Source organism: Carlito syrichta, unplaced genomic scaffold (genome assembly GCF_000164805.1).
Source record: "Carlito syrichta isolate Samal-C Ts95f unplaced genomic scaffold, Tarsius_syrichta-2.0.1 Scaffold304515, whole genome shotgun sequence".
Taxonomy (NCBI): domain Eukaryota; kingdom Metazoa; phylum Chordata; class Mammalia; order Primates; family Tarsiidae; genus Carlito; species Carlito syrichta.
In genome coordinates this window covers 94354-109286 of record NW_007248611.1, presented here as the reverse complement: position 1 = coordinate 109286, position 14933 = coordinate 94354, and positions in this window count along the sequence as shown.

Here is a 14933-nt window from a genome sequence, read left to right as displayed (position 1 = left end):
AAAAAAAAAAAAAAAAAAAAAGAAACCACCACCTGCCTAGTTGTAGTATAACATCAAAAAAGATTACCCATAGTTACCTTTAAGGCTATTAAAATATCCTCTCAAGCTACCTATCTGTGTATACTTTAGCCAAAATAACATTTTACAACAGAGTGAATTCAGAAGTAGATATGATAATCCAGCTGTCTTGAACTGAGTTAGATATTAAAAACACTTCAAGCCAGGCACCGTGGCTCATGCCTACAATCCCAGCACTTTGAGAGGTCAAGGTGAGAGGATTGCCTGAGCCTACAGTTTAAATCAATCTGAACAACTTGGCGAGACCCCATCTCTACAGTAAATCAAAAAATTGGCCAGGCGTGGTGGTGGCCAGGAGCACATCTCTGCCCTCCAGCCTGGGCGACAGAGTGAAACACCAACTCAAAAAAAAAAAAAAAAAACCTTTCAAAAATGTAAAATAGGCAGAGTATGGTGGCTCCTGTCTGAAATCCTAGCACTTTGGGAAGTGGAAGCGAGAGGATTGCCTGAGCCCAGGGGTTTGAGACCAGCCTGGGCAACTTGGTGAGACCTCGTGTCTACAATAAATCAAAAAATTAGTCAGGTGCTATGGCTTGCACCTAAAGTCCCAGCTACTTGGAAGGCTGAGAGGGAAGGATCGCCTGAGCACAGCAGGTTGAGACTGTGGTGGCCCTGAGCGTGTCACTGCACTCCAGCCTGGGTGACAAAGTGAAACTCTGACTCAAAAAAACAAAAAGTAAAACAAGTTGCTCTTCTTAATAATTATTTTTTAATTTTGAAAAAGATGCATATTTTTAATTAAAATGTTAACATTAACATGTAACTGGTTTATTATTTTAGTGTTTCAAATTTTTTTCAATTTCTTAATTGTAGTTTCTAAAATCATAAATATTGATAGATATAAAGCACATACAGTAGTTCCCCTTTATCTGTGGTTTCACATTGTGTGGTTTCAGTTACCTGTGGTCAACCATGTTCTGGTCTGAAAATATTATATAAGATATTTTAAGAGCAGGGCCACATTCACATAACTTTTATTACAGTATATTGGTCTGTTTTATTCTTAGTTATTCTTATTTATCTCTTACTATGCCTAATTTATAAATTAAACTTTATCCTTGGGATAAATTAAACTATATATAGGAAAAAACATAGTATATAAGGGACTTCATACTATCTGAAGTTTTAGGCGTTGGCTGGGGGTCTCAGAATGTATCCCCCGTGGATAAGGGGGACTGCTGTAAACAAAAATTCTTTGAGGAAACTCAATAGTTTTTAAAAGGTTCAAGTAGCTCTGCAACCAGACAGTTTGAGAACTTCTGACATAGATGCCACCAATATTGAAATATTTAAACATATCAAAATAAAATGTTCACTCCAGATTCATCAAGTAGCCACGTTTTGAAATCTGAACTCACTCTTCATTGTTTCTTGAGGGTGTTCTTCACATGTCAAAGGATTTCCAATCCTTTCACCATGATCTAGCTCTAGGGACACAATTATAGCTGTTAGGGCTGTAAACACCTTTAAAACAGAAGACAACTCAACTTCATTGACCAGGCAAAATTAGAATTAGAAATAAATTTAGAAGGTAGAATGAAGAAGAGGGAATTCAAATGAGTAAGTCAAATGACTGGTCTCACAAATTACTTGTTTCACATAAATTCTCCTTGAAATTATTTCTAGACACAAAAATAATAATACAAACTCAGAATCTAATGTACTGTGGTGTTTGTCCACACAGAAAAAGAAAGGAAGCAAAGAGAACCTCATCTCCATGACCTTTCCCTTGCTCTCTGAGGACACTGGCAGTAGGGAGATGATTGATCCCCCAAGACTCAACAAATACACACACCTTACTCTCAGCTCCTCTGCTTCCAATTAAGAGGATGGCCTCTTATGTGCTGCAGAGCTAATGAATGTCACATCTAAAGCTGTGGCAAGCAGAGTTCTAGAATTAAGCAGCAGCAATTATTCAGGAGTGTTTTCTGGCTTTTTTTTTTTTTTTTTTTTTAACAGAGAACTAGGAAACATGAGACTTTTACTTTGGGTCGTAATATATTTCTAAAATAATCATTCCAAACCTTTGCAGGATATGAGCAGAATACTTCTACCTCTTAGGTAAATGGATGTACATTCTGAAAGTGCTATTTCAAAGTCATTCAGGCTAAAATAATCCATATTCAAGTGAAGTAGTCAGATAATTGAGGCAGTTGGAATTGAGGTAGGGTTTTGTTTGGCAAACCAGAATTGGGAGATAACTTACAAGTGACTTAATTCTTTATGCAAGCTGGAATCATGAGCAAGGTGTCATTTTTACCCAGATCATCAATGAAAATGAAATTATCTGATTTTTCTTAGTGTTTTGGGAGAGACATAAAGAAATAAAGTGTTACATGAGAAGAAGCTTCAAAATACCCCTGAACTACCATGAGAAGCAGCAATATTTTTTACTCTGTTTATAAAACATTTGTGTATATCTTAAATACCTGTTTTGCTCCATACTCATACATTGGGTTATATAACTATCTAACTGGACTTTTTGATGAATGCTATCTCAAATAGCAAAATTGTTTGGTCTTATGACCCAATTCAGCTATCATGGGACCTCTAAGCTCCAAATTGACTGCAGCATTACATCTATTATTAAAGAGGATTTTTCTAAAAACAGATTTCATTGCTAGACGGTTTACTACCAGAAGTTAAAATCAAATAAGGAAGCATTCTGGGTAATGAGGTGATAACATAATTAAATACTAACTTAATTCATGCTGAATATATACCGATTGGTTATAAAGGCCATGCAAGAATGTGGAAAATGTATATAAAACAATAAGCTTTTAAAAGCATACTTCCAAGTGATTAAAATGATTTTATATTTATCTATAACATTTTATAAATCATGCTTAGAGAAGAGTCAAAGGGAATTGTTACTTAGAGAAAATGGTGAACTTTTTAACATAAGAATGGTGAATATTGTTTTTTGTCCTCTGATTTCCAAATTTTGGTTGTTGTTTTCGTACTGCTTTCAAATTTAAAACAAATAAATGGAATAAATCTGAAAAAAATAATGCACTTTGGAACAAGGAGATGAAGAGTGATAGAGGTTAAGAGAGAAAATTGACTTGCATTCAAACCAGGGATAAAGGAAAAGGGGAAGCTGAAAGAACAGTCCCTATGGTGGAGGAGACCAGAGTCACTCCAGGCTGAGCTCCAGGTCCTAAAGGAGCAGATGATGAGGAACACTTTTCTCCACTCCCTGAAGCTCCTAGAAATAAACTTCATTGATCTCTGTGTGACTCACTTGTTTTCTCTCAAAGGAAACAAGGCCTGTTTTAAAAGGTTGAACTCAGGTTGTCCCAGGACTGACTTCAATCCCACTCTCCCTCTACCACCTCATCCACAAACCAGAGTGTCTCCCTTTTCACTGACTGAAGTTAATTAAATGAAATCCCCCCCAGACACACACACACACACACACACACACACACACACACACACACACACACACACAGAATTATATCAGCAAGCAAGTATGTTACAATACAGGATCAAAAGTTTAAAAAGTTAAAAATGCAAATACCCAAGTGGATCTGTGTCTCAAGGCAGGGAGAGGTCATCATCCAGAAGGTAAAAAACAGATGCAAGATGGGAAACTGAAGCCAATAGAGAAAATTTTCTCAGCATTCACAATTATATCTAAGGTTGTTCCTATTTACTGTCCCGAGTAGGGTGTTTGAAATGGACAAATGGAAGTTGTATGCTATGGTTTTTCTATCCTGTTCATCTAGCCATACACAGGGGTCCCAGTTCCAGCCTAAATTGTGTGTGCCTTAAGATTTGTACATGTCAGCGTGTGTCTAGAGATAGAACAGACCCTGGAGGAGTGGCAGGAAGAATGCAGGAGCATGTGGGAAATAACTGATCCTAAAGGAAGAGTTACTCAGGAACACAAACTTGACCCAGTCTTGATGCCTTAACTTCAGAGGGAAAAGGAATTATTAACCAGCAGAACTTGATATTGGAATCTAAGACTGCCCTCTAGCAATGAGCCCATGACTGAGTTACAAAGGTGATGTGAAAGAGTACACAAAATCTCCAGAAAACTTTGGAACAGCCCCTCTGCAGGGCCCATGACTTGAGAGCAAGAGAGAGGTCTTGTTTAAACAGATGATCACACATCATCTTTGTGAACAGGATGCACAGTCTGTCTCATACCACTACTTCACAGATGCCAGTGACTTAACATGGAAGAACAGCTTCAGCATAGTCTGACCTCAGCAGCTACAAACAGAGACGACAGCAGCAGCAGCCACAGATAAGAAAAACTTTTTTTTACCTCATTGAAGCCCAGAAGATAGAAGAAACTACCACAAGATCTTGCAGGAGATCAGCTTGATGATGGAACTGTGGAAAACCTTCGACTAGATTCAGTGTTGTCACTGTAGACATCAGTGGGAAATGACAGTGACATGAACACACAGGAAACCTTTGGTTTTCTCTACTCACCACCACTCTGCGATGCACATACACACACACCATATGTAAGCATGCATAAAACATTCATTTTGCGATTTTAAAAGTACCTACTAGTAAGAAGTTCTGTGCTATGTCCTCAGGATTGAGTGGTGAGGAAGATAAGTGTGAATTCTGACCACATGTTACTTAGCAGCCGTGTTTTCGCGTCAGCTTGCTCCCTGAGTGTTGGGCACTGACTCCACCTGGGCCAGTCATTGTATTATTTTTCCATGGCCACGGTTGATTGATCCAATGGAGAGTACCTGACCAACACCAAGCCAATGAGACCCTTACCTGGAAATTCCAGAAGTGAGAGAACTGGCAGTCCCTTGTGGGTGCCTAGATTATAATATAGAAAGATTAGAAGTTACCAACAGGTGGCTTGGAAAAGAGGAGGAAGCTAATCTAAAGAAGGAAGTAAAAACAAAGCAGATGCAACAAAATGAAAAGGGAAGAGAAGACCCCTGACCAGATTGAATTTCCTGACTCCCTTATTCCTGAGACCACCGCAATCCTGTCATGAGATTTCATCAGCCAACCAAGGTAAAATTAAGCTGAATTTCCATCACTTGCAGCCCAAAGACTCCCAACATATTAAGCCCCCCCTGTGAATAGTAGCAGCAATTGAAAGTGCCCTCACAAAACTTATTGAGAATTGACGATCTCAGCAGCAGGCACCACAGGAAGTTAAGAATGAGAGCAAAAGAAGAAGAAATGGCAGTTGACCTGTTATAGCTAAAAAGAGGTGTATCAGTGAGCTTGGGGGAAAAAAACATGCCTTGAACGTGTCCAGAAATGCAGGACTGAGGGGGAGCTTCTGCAAGAATGGGTAAAGTGAATAAAATAATTTGTTATTGCTGATGTGATTAAGTGTTTAGGTCTTGACTGGTATGGTCTGAAGTATCTGAGGTTACCAGGGTAGGACATAGCAACATTACTTTACACAATTTATAAATGAATATGATTTCTATTTATTACTTATTATAGCACAATTATATTATAAAGAAACTTTAGTCACCAAAGATTTATCCATCAAAGTACTGTATTTTTCTAATCAAACCTTAAGTCAACTAGATATAGCCTCACCCTCTCTTTCTATTTTTCTAAGAGATGTCCCTCTTCTACTTAATTCTCTTATCATTTTTTACTTCTCACTCAGTGTCACAATTTGATGAAGGCTGGTGGCTAGCATATCTTGGAATGGTCACAAACCCGCAACCACAATGGTGTCTGTGTAAGAAAATCAAAGGTTCTTTCTCTCCATTTCCAGTTTAGTGTTTTCCCATCTAATAGAGTGCTAAACCAGATCCAGCTGCTTTTCTTGCCACCTGTAGTGTTTATTTAGAACCTGTTTTTACCAGAATAATTTCAACACAATAAAAATACCAGATCTGGTTTCCATGGACTTTTCAGAGAAATAAAAATGAGAGAGAGGCTGCCAGGCACACAAAACAATGCAAGTCAATTATCAGATTGTGTATGTGAAGTTATCTGGCAGCAAGGAGCTACAAAAACTTATTAATTTGACTTAGTTTTTTACCTTCCTTCTTCTTAAAGGGGCTCTATGAAATTAAAAGTAACTCCTATTTTTGTATGAAAGCCAGTTTTGCAATTAATAGCACACTCTGGACCTCATCAAGTAATGAAAAGTAAACACATGTTGCTTGTGTATATAAAGCATAAGTATTCATGCCTGAATACACACATTTTGCTTTCTCAGACAGCAAACAGCATGCTATCTTATATATATAGTGAGTTTGTTGGCATTTTACATATTTATTTCCATTTAACTCTTGTCATTATTCAACCAAAAAAAGTTATTAATAATTTTGAGATTATAGTTTAGTGGTCCCTTTAATTTTGGTCAAAAGTGCAACTGTGGAATCAGGAATTAGATTTTTAAAAACCAAATTTTGTTTTATTTTATTTTATTCATTGGAAGTAAAAAATGAACACTGTTTTATAACCAAACAGAGTTTAGGTTTTAATGAGCAGAGTGCAAGTTTCAGTACCTTGTTCATCCTAACAGAAATGCATCTGTTCAGAAAGTGATTAAAATCCAAAAAAGCCCAAGGGCTTCCATGGCATAAACACAGCTTGGGCTACAGAGTTCTTAGCTTTGGGGTTAAGCCAAACCTTCCAGAGTGCTGGCAGGAACCCTACTCAGTATCTCTCTCCAAGACCAAAGGGAGAAGTTGTAAACAAAACCATTAATCATCACCAACTGGGAAGTGCTAAGATCCATAAGTTTTAGCCAGCAATATAGAAAGAAACTGATAATTTGCCATCCATCACCTCTCCTGCTAAGCACACATACAGATTCTTGTTTAGCAGTGGACTTGCTAAAAGTATGGAATGCAGAATACCAAGCAGAAAGAAGGTGATGGCCTGAAACTACCTAGGGGAAGGATTCTATCTTAGTCTGTTTTGTGCTGCTATAACAGAATACCTGAGACTGGTTAAAAACTTATTAAGCTCATGATTCTGGAGGCATGGAAGTCCAAGAGTGAGGGGCTTCTTCTGGTGAGGGCCTTGTTGCTGCTGTCATATCATGGCAGAAGGGCAAAGAGAGAATAAGAGAGAGCAAGAAATCAAACTCACAGCCTCAAGCCTTTTTATAATCAGCATTTAATCCACTGATGAAGGTGGAGCCCTCTCTAATGACTTCAGCACCTCCTATTAGGCCCCATCTCCCAGCACTGTTGCAGTGGAGAGTAAGTTTCCAACAAATGCTTTTTAGGAACACTTTCAAACCATAGCATTCCATTCTTTGCCCCCATAATTCATATTCTTCTCACATACAAAATACATTCATTCCATCCCAATAAGCCCCAAAGACTTAATTTGTTCCAGCATTATCTCAAAAGTCCAAAGTCCAGAATCTCATGTAAATCAGATATGGGTGAGACACCAGTATGATTCATCCCTGAGGCACATTTCCCTCGCTGCAAGCCTGCAAAATTAAACAAGTTATCTACTTCTAAAACACAATGATTGGATAGGCATAGGATAAACATTCTCATTTTCTCATTTAAAAGGGGGGAAATGGGCAAAAAGAAAGGGCTAACTGGTCCCATATAAGTCCAAAACTCAAGAGGGAAAGCAATATTAAATTTTAAGACACCATAGTAATCTCTTTTAATTCCACATCCTTCAACTTGGGCACACTGGGGTAAGGATTGGGCCCCAAAACATCAGGCAGTCCTCTCACGGGCTAGAGTCTCATCCCTGTAGCTCTCTCAGGCTGGAGTTTCATGCTGGTAGCTTTACTGCTCTGCAGTGTCTGCAGGAGCCTGAACCCCACAGTTCTACTTGGTATTGCCCTAGTGGGGGTTGTCTGTGGTGGCTCTGCCCCTGCAAGAAATTTCTGTTTTCTAATACAGCCTTTGAAATCCAGGTGGAAGTTGCCATGGCCTCATAGCACATGTACTCTGCTCATCTGCAGAGTTAGCATCATGTGAATGCCACCAAAATTTATGGCTTGTGCCCATCAGAGCAGGAGCACAACCTACACCTGGGCCCACTTGACCAATTCTGGGGTGGCCATGTAACACTGTGCTGAAATGTGGGGAGCAGAGACTTGAGGTGGTGCAGGGCAGTGATTGCTGAGGTCCTGATTGCACCTCCCTGTAAACCTTATTCTCAAGTTTCTAGACTGCCTAAAAGATCTCTAAAATGTCTTTGGGATCATTCTCTTATTGTTTTGATAAATAGCACCTGGCTCCCTTCTGTTTGAAATAATCTCTTTAGAAAATAGTCACTTGGCTATACCCTTGGTTTGCTCTTCTAAATACGTCTCTGTTTGTTACAAGGCCAGGCTGTAAATTTTCCAAATCTTTTCATTCTGCTTTTTTTTAATGACAAACTTTGTCTTAAAATCATTTCTCTCTTCTTTCACTTTCCAGTAAGTGGCAAAAAGAAGCTATGCAGCACCTTGAATGTGTTGCTCCTTAGATATTTCTTGTGTAAGACATCCTTATCACACATAAATTCTACACTCAGTAAGGCCCTAGGGCATGAATACAATTCAACCAAGTTCTTTACTACTTTATAAGAATGGCCTTTACTCAGATTTCCAATACCTTGTCCTTCCTTTCCATCTGATACTTTATTACAATTGCCTTTACCATTTGTATTTCAACCAACATTCTAATCACAATCACTTAAGTAATCTCTAAGTCTTAGACTTTCTCTATGACTATTCTCTTCTGAGTCCACACCAAAATGACCCTTAATGTTCCATTCATGGCAATCTAAGCTTTTTCTAGCCGCTCTTCTAGTCTCTACTCATTACCCAGTTCCAAAGCCATTTCCGCATTTTTATATATTTGGAATAGCAACAACACTGCTTCTCAATACCCATTTTCTTCATCTGTTTTGTGCTATTATCACAGGATATCTGAGTCTGGAAAATGTATAATGAGCATAAATGTGTTTGGCCCATGGTTCTGGAGGTTGAGAAGTCCATGATTGAGGATCCATGTCTGGTGAGGGCCTTTTCACTGTGTCATATCATGACAAAAGGACAAAGAGGGAATGAGAGACAGCAAGTGATAAAACAAAGAGGGAATAAGAGAGAGCAAATGATAAGCCCTTTTAAAATCAGCATTAATCCATTCAGGAAATTGGTCTATTTTGTTCACTGATCTTTCCCCAGATTTTAGAACAGTTCTTAGTACATAGAAGTTAATTAGTAAATAATGAATAAATATTTAAGATATGCTCAAAAGGCTGGTAAGTTTACTAGGAAGAGGGCCTACCTAACAAATTAGGAACAGGAAATCTTACCAGGTCTTTAATTTAACCCAAGTTTTTTGTTTGTTTGCTTTTTATCAGCTTCACAATATACAGAAGAATTATTAATCCAGTCAAAAATTTTCTCAAAAATATAAAAGTTCAAGAAAATTGAATTGATTTTGTAAATCTCAGTTAAACAAGCTTTAATGTCCAGTAGACTTTAGTTTATATACTCTTTCTCCAAACTGATTTATTATACTTCATTTTTTTTCAAAGTGATAAGTCTATAATAAGATTTAAATAGGATAAAAAAATCAGTAAACAGAAAAAGACTAAAGACATGAGGAAGAAAGAAAAAATGTAGTAAGGAAAAATATGGGTAAATACAATGAACGATTTTCCCTTGAGTTTTCCAAGTATGTTCAATAGTTGAGGCAAAAATTATAGCACTGTCTTATTCTAGAACTATGTTTATAAATAAATAAAGAATAAACATTTAAGATGATTGCATTATAACAGGAAGGACAAAGGGGCATAGAAGGAAGTTAACTTTTCTATATTTTACCTCAAGTGGTAAAGTTATGTACAGATAACATAATATCTAAGAAATCTATACAAAAATACACTCAAAAACACTATAAATAAATCAATATAAAATATGTTTTAAATGTGCAAATAGCCCATGCAAAAATCAGAAGGAAAAATCAGAAAGCAAAAACAAAATGGCAGGTATAAGCTCTGATATTTCAATAATTAAATTAAATGTAAATGGTCTAAATACACAAATTAAAAGAAAGAGATTGGGAGATAGGATTAAGATGGCTAATAAGAAGCAGCCAGAGTGTGTTTCACCCACTAAGTAAATCAAAATAGAGAGATCCTTAGCACTCACAGAGGAACAGGAGAAGCAGCATGCCCCACGACTCACCAAAAAAGCAGTAATATCCACAAAGTACAAAAAAAAAGGGAAAAACTGATTGACCTGGGTTGGAACTAGCCCAACTTGCCTGATCACAACACAAATCACAAGCAGTCTCTGTATGCAGCAGAGGAGGTAAGTGAGGAGAATGCAGGAATTCTGTGCTCTTGCCATGGACTTGGAAGCAGGAAGCCCTCCTGAGCCTCACAGGACTCCAGTCCCTCATGAAAACTGACTTACCCAAAGCCATGCTCTGATAAAACCCATGTTGAGTGGTATAGGGGGGAAAAGCCCTGAATGAATCCTGCTGCCACTTCCTAGGAACTCAATCCTTCCAGCAGGCTGCTTTCTAGTCAGCCTGGGGGTGAGGAAGAACCCCAAGGGCAAATTCTGCTGCAAATTCCATTGTGGCAGACTGTCCATGACTGGGACAGGCTGCTGTGAGAACACCTGAGGCCAGCTGCACTTTGACATTCCAAACACAGACTGTCTAAGGCGGACAGGGGAGCTGTGTGGGACCCATTGCCCTAGCAACCTTTCACTCCCCATGTGAAGTTTTTCATGTAGTCTCTGTATAACACAGCAGTGTTACTCCAGTGGCCAGGGAACTTCCCAGTCCCCACAGGGGTAGCCAATAGTGCACACAGGTGGGGAGCTTGAGCGCTTTTCACCCATACCCCTCTCAAAAGTTCAAGACAGACAGAGATCTTGGATAATCCCCACATCCCTGTCCACTGCTTAGGTCACCTGGGTACTTCCCATGGGGCAACACAGTCCAAGCAGAAAGCTCACAGTCACCATTGCAGCTGGCTTTCTTCCATAAGTGCTATCTCCTGGCCAGAGGTCAACTGGCACAGTCCATTATATCTGATATAGCACCTCAGCTTTGGAAAAGGTCAGATCCTAGATCCCAGCTAACACAACTATCCTAACCAACCCATCCACTCAAGATGCCTCAAACCTGTGCTGGCATACAGCACAGGACCACCATAGCTGGTAATCGAGAAAATCACCACACCAAGGTTATATATAACCAAGAGAATCCTACAGTGCCTATGTTAGCCACCTGTCAACCTCAAATAAGAAAAATAGTCTACCCAAATGATAAAGAACCAGAAAAATAATTCTGACAATATGAAAAAGCAAAGTTCTTCAGTACCCCCAAAAGACCACACTAACTCTTCAGCAGTAGAACTAACCAAAATGAAATATTTGAAATTCCAGGAATAGATTCAAAAGATTGATTGTAAAATTGTTCAGTGAGATTCAAGAGAAAGTTGAAAACCAACATAAATAAATAAAAACGTTTCAGGACATAAATGAAAAATTCTCCAAAGAGATAGACACCTTAAAAATAAATCAAGCTGAAATTCTGTAAATGACTCATTTAGGGAAGTATAAAATGCAGTAGAAAGTTTTAACAGTAGACTAGAACAAGTAGAAGCAAGGATCTCAGAACTTGAAGGCAAAGTTTTCAAATTAACCCAATCAGACAACAATAAAGAAATAAAGAATCAAGAGAATGAAATAATGTCTTCAAGAAATGTGGGATTATGTAAAATATCCAAACCTAAGAATCATAGGTGCTCTTGAGGAAGGAGAGAAAGCAACAGGTTTGGAAAATCTACTTGAGGGGATAAATGAAGAAAATTCCCCTGACCTTCCCAGAGATATAAATACCAGATAGAAGAAGCCCAAAGAACACCCAAAAGTTTCATTGTAAAAGGTCATTCTCATGGCATATAATAATCAGGTAATGTAAATTTAATGTGAAGAGAAGAATTTTAAGAATAGTGAGATAAAAACATCAAATAACTTACAAAGGTAAACCTGTTAAACAAACAACAGACTTCCTAGCAGAAACCCTACAAGCCAGGAGGGATTGGGGTCCTATCTTCAATCTCCTCAAATAGAATAACAAGTCAGCCAAGGATTCTGTATCCCACAAACCTAACTTTATTTTTTAACCTAATTCATTAATGAAGGATAAATAAAATCTTTCTCAAACAAGCAAATGCTGAGGGAATTTGTCAACACTAGATTAACTCTACAAGAAATACTCAAAGGAATTCTAAATATTAAAACAAAAGATCAAATTATACCAGTAGGAAAACGCTGGAAATCATAAAGCTCGCAGGGCTTATAGAACACCAACACAATAAAGAAACAAAATAAAGCAACCAGGTAACAACAAGCATGATGAATGGAATAGTATCTTAAATATCATTATTAAACCTGAACATAAATTATCTCAATGTCCCACTTAAAGATATAGAATGGCAGGATAAAAAACTCCAAATATCAATTGCCTTCAAGAGATACACTTAACACACAAAGACTCCTATAGACTCAAGGTAAAGGGGTGGGAAAAATATTTCACATAGATGGAAACCAAAAACAAACAGGAGTAGCCATTCTCATATCAGATAGACATACATTAACAACACTAAGGCCAGGTACAGTGGCTCACACCTGTAAAATGCCAGAAGTGAGGTAGGAGGATTGCTTGAGCCCAGGAGTTTGAAACCAGCCTGAGCAACATAGCAAGGCTTTGTCTCTACAAAAAAAGTCAAAATAAATTAGCTGGGTGTGGTACATGCTTATAGTCCCAGCTACTCAGAAGGCTGAGTGACACAGTGAGATTCCAATTATAAAAAAAAAAAGTTTAAAAAGATAGTTATTATATTATGACAAAGGGATCTATCTGAAAAAAGATATAACAATTTTAAATATATATGCACCTAACATGAGAGCTCCCAATTTTATAAAACAAATTCTACTAGACCCAAGAAAAGAGATACACAGCAATCCAATAATAGTGGGAGACTTCAGCACTCCACTGACAGCAATAAACAGACTATCAAGACAGAAAGACAACGAAGAAACATTGGAGTTAAACTGGACCCTAGAGCAAATGAACCTAACAGACATCTACAAAGCATTCCACCCCAAAACTACAGAATATACATTTTTCTCATCAGCACTTGGAACATTCTCCAAGATATACCATATGATAGGCCACAAATCAAGTCTCAATACATTTTTAAAAATCCAAATCACATCAAGCACCTTCTCAGACTACAGTGGAATAAAAGTAGAAATTGACTACAAGAAGAACTCACAAAACCAAACAAAAACAGGGAAGTTTAAAAAATTTACTCCTGGCCGGACGTGGTGGTTCATACCTATAATCCCAGCACTTTGGGAGGCCAAGGTGAGAGGATTGCCTGAACTCATGGGTTCAAGACCAGCCTGGGCTACTTGGCAAGACCTCATCTCTACAATAAATAAAAAATTAGCCAGATGTGGTGGCACATGCCTGTAGTTCCAGCTACTTGGAAGGCTGAGATAGAAGGACCACCTGAGCCCAGCAGGTCAAGGCTGGGATGGCTATGAGTATGCCACTGCACTCTAAGCTGGGCAACAGAGTGAAACTCCAATTCAAAAACAAAAAAGTCTGCTCCTGAATGATCCTTGAGACAACAATGACATCAAGATGGAAATTTTAAAATTTCTTTAAATGAATGACAACAACAAAACAAGTTATTAAAAAAACTCTTGGACACAGTCAAAGCTGTGCTCAGAGGAAAATTTATAGTGCTCAAGACCTACATTGACAAGATTGAAAGATCACATATTGACAACCGAATGTCACACTGCAAGGAACTAGAAAAACACAAACCCAAAGTTAGCAGCAGAAAAAAAATAATGAAGATGAAGCAGGACGAAATGAAATTGCAATCAAAGAAAGAATACAAGAATCAGTGAAACAAAAAGTTAATTATTTGAAAGATAAACAAAATTGATCTACTACTGACTAGGTTAATTAGGGAACAAAGAGAACAGATTCAAATTAGCTCAATCAGAAATGAAAATGGAGACATTACAACTGATACGATGCAAACACAAAAGTTAATCCAAGACTATTATGAACACTTCTATGCAAACAAACTGGACAATCTAGAGGAAAAGGATAAATACTTGGAAACATACAACTCCCTGAACCTTGAATCAGGAAAACAAACAAACAAAAAGAAACCTGAGAAGTTTGATAGCAAGTAGCAAGATTGAAACAGTAGTTAAAATTCTCCCCTTCCCACAAAAAAAACAATCCAGGACCTGACAGACTCACAGTCAAGAAGGCATAGCAATCCTAAATATGTATGCACCAAACAACAGGTCTTCAAAATTGGTAAAGCGTAAGTTGACAAAAGTGAAAACAGATATAAGTAAATCCACTATTATAGCTAGAGAATTCATTATCCTTGTCCAAATAACTGGTTAAAAAAAAAAGTCAGCAAGGATATAGAACTCAATAACAACATCACCCAGAAGTATCTAATCAATATTTGTAGAACACTCTACTCAAAAACAGCAGAATACATATTCACTTCAATGATCATGGAATATATAACAAGAAATATCATATCTTGAGCTATAAAGCAAATCTCAGAAAATGAAAAGTATTGAAATTTTGCAGAGTATGTTCTCTAATCTCAGTTGAAATCAATAAGAGAAAAATAACAGTAAAATCTTCAAACACTTGAAACTAAGCTATACACTTCTAAATAAGGAACTGGTCAAACAAAAAACCTCAGAGAAAATTTTAAAAATACACTGTATTAAATGAAAAGAAAAATCCTCCTCATCTGAATTAGACAATTTTTGGTGTTTTTCTTTATTTAAAAAAAAGAATAAATCGAATTATTTAAATGATGTTTCATACATTAGCTACAGTCAG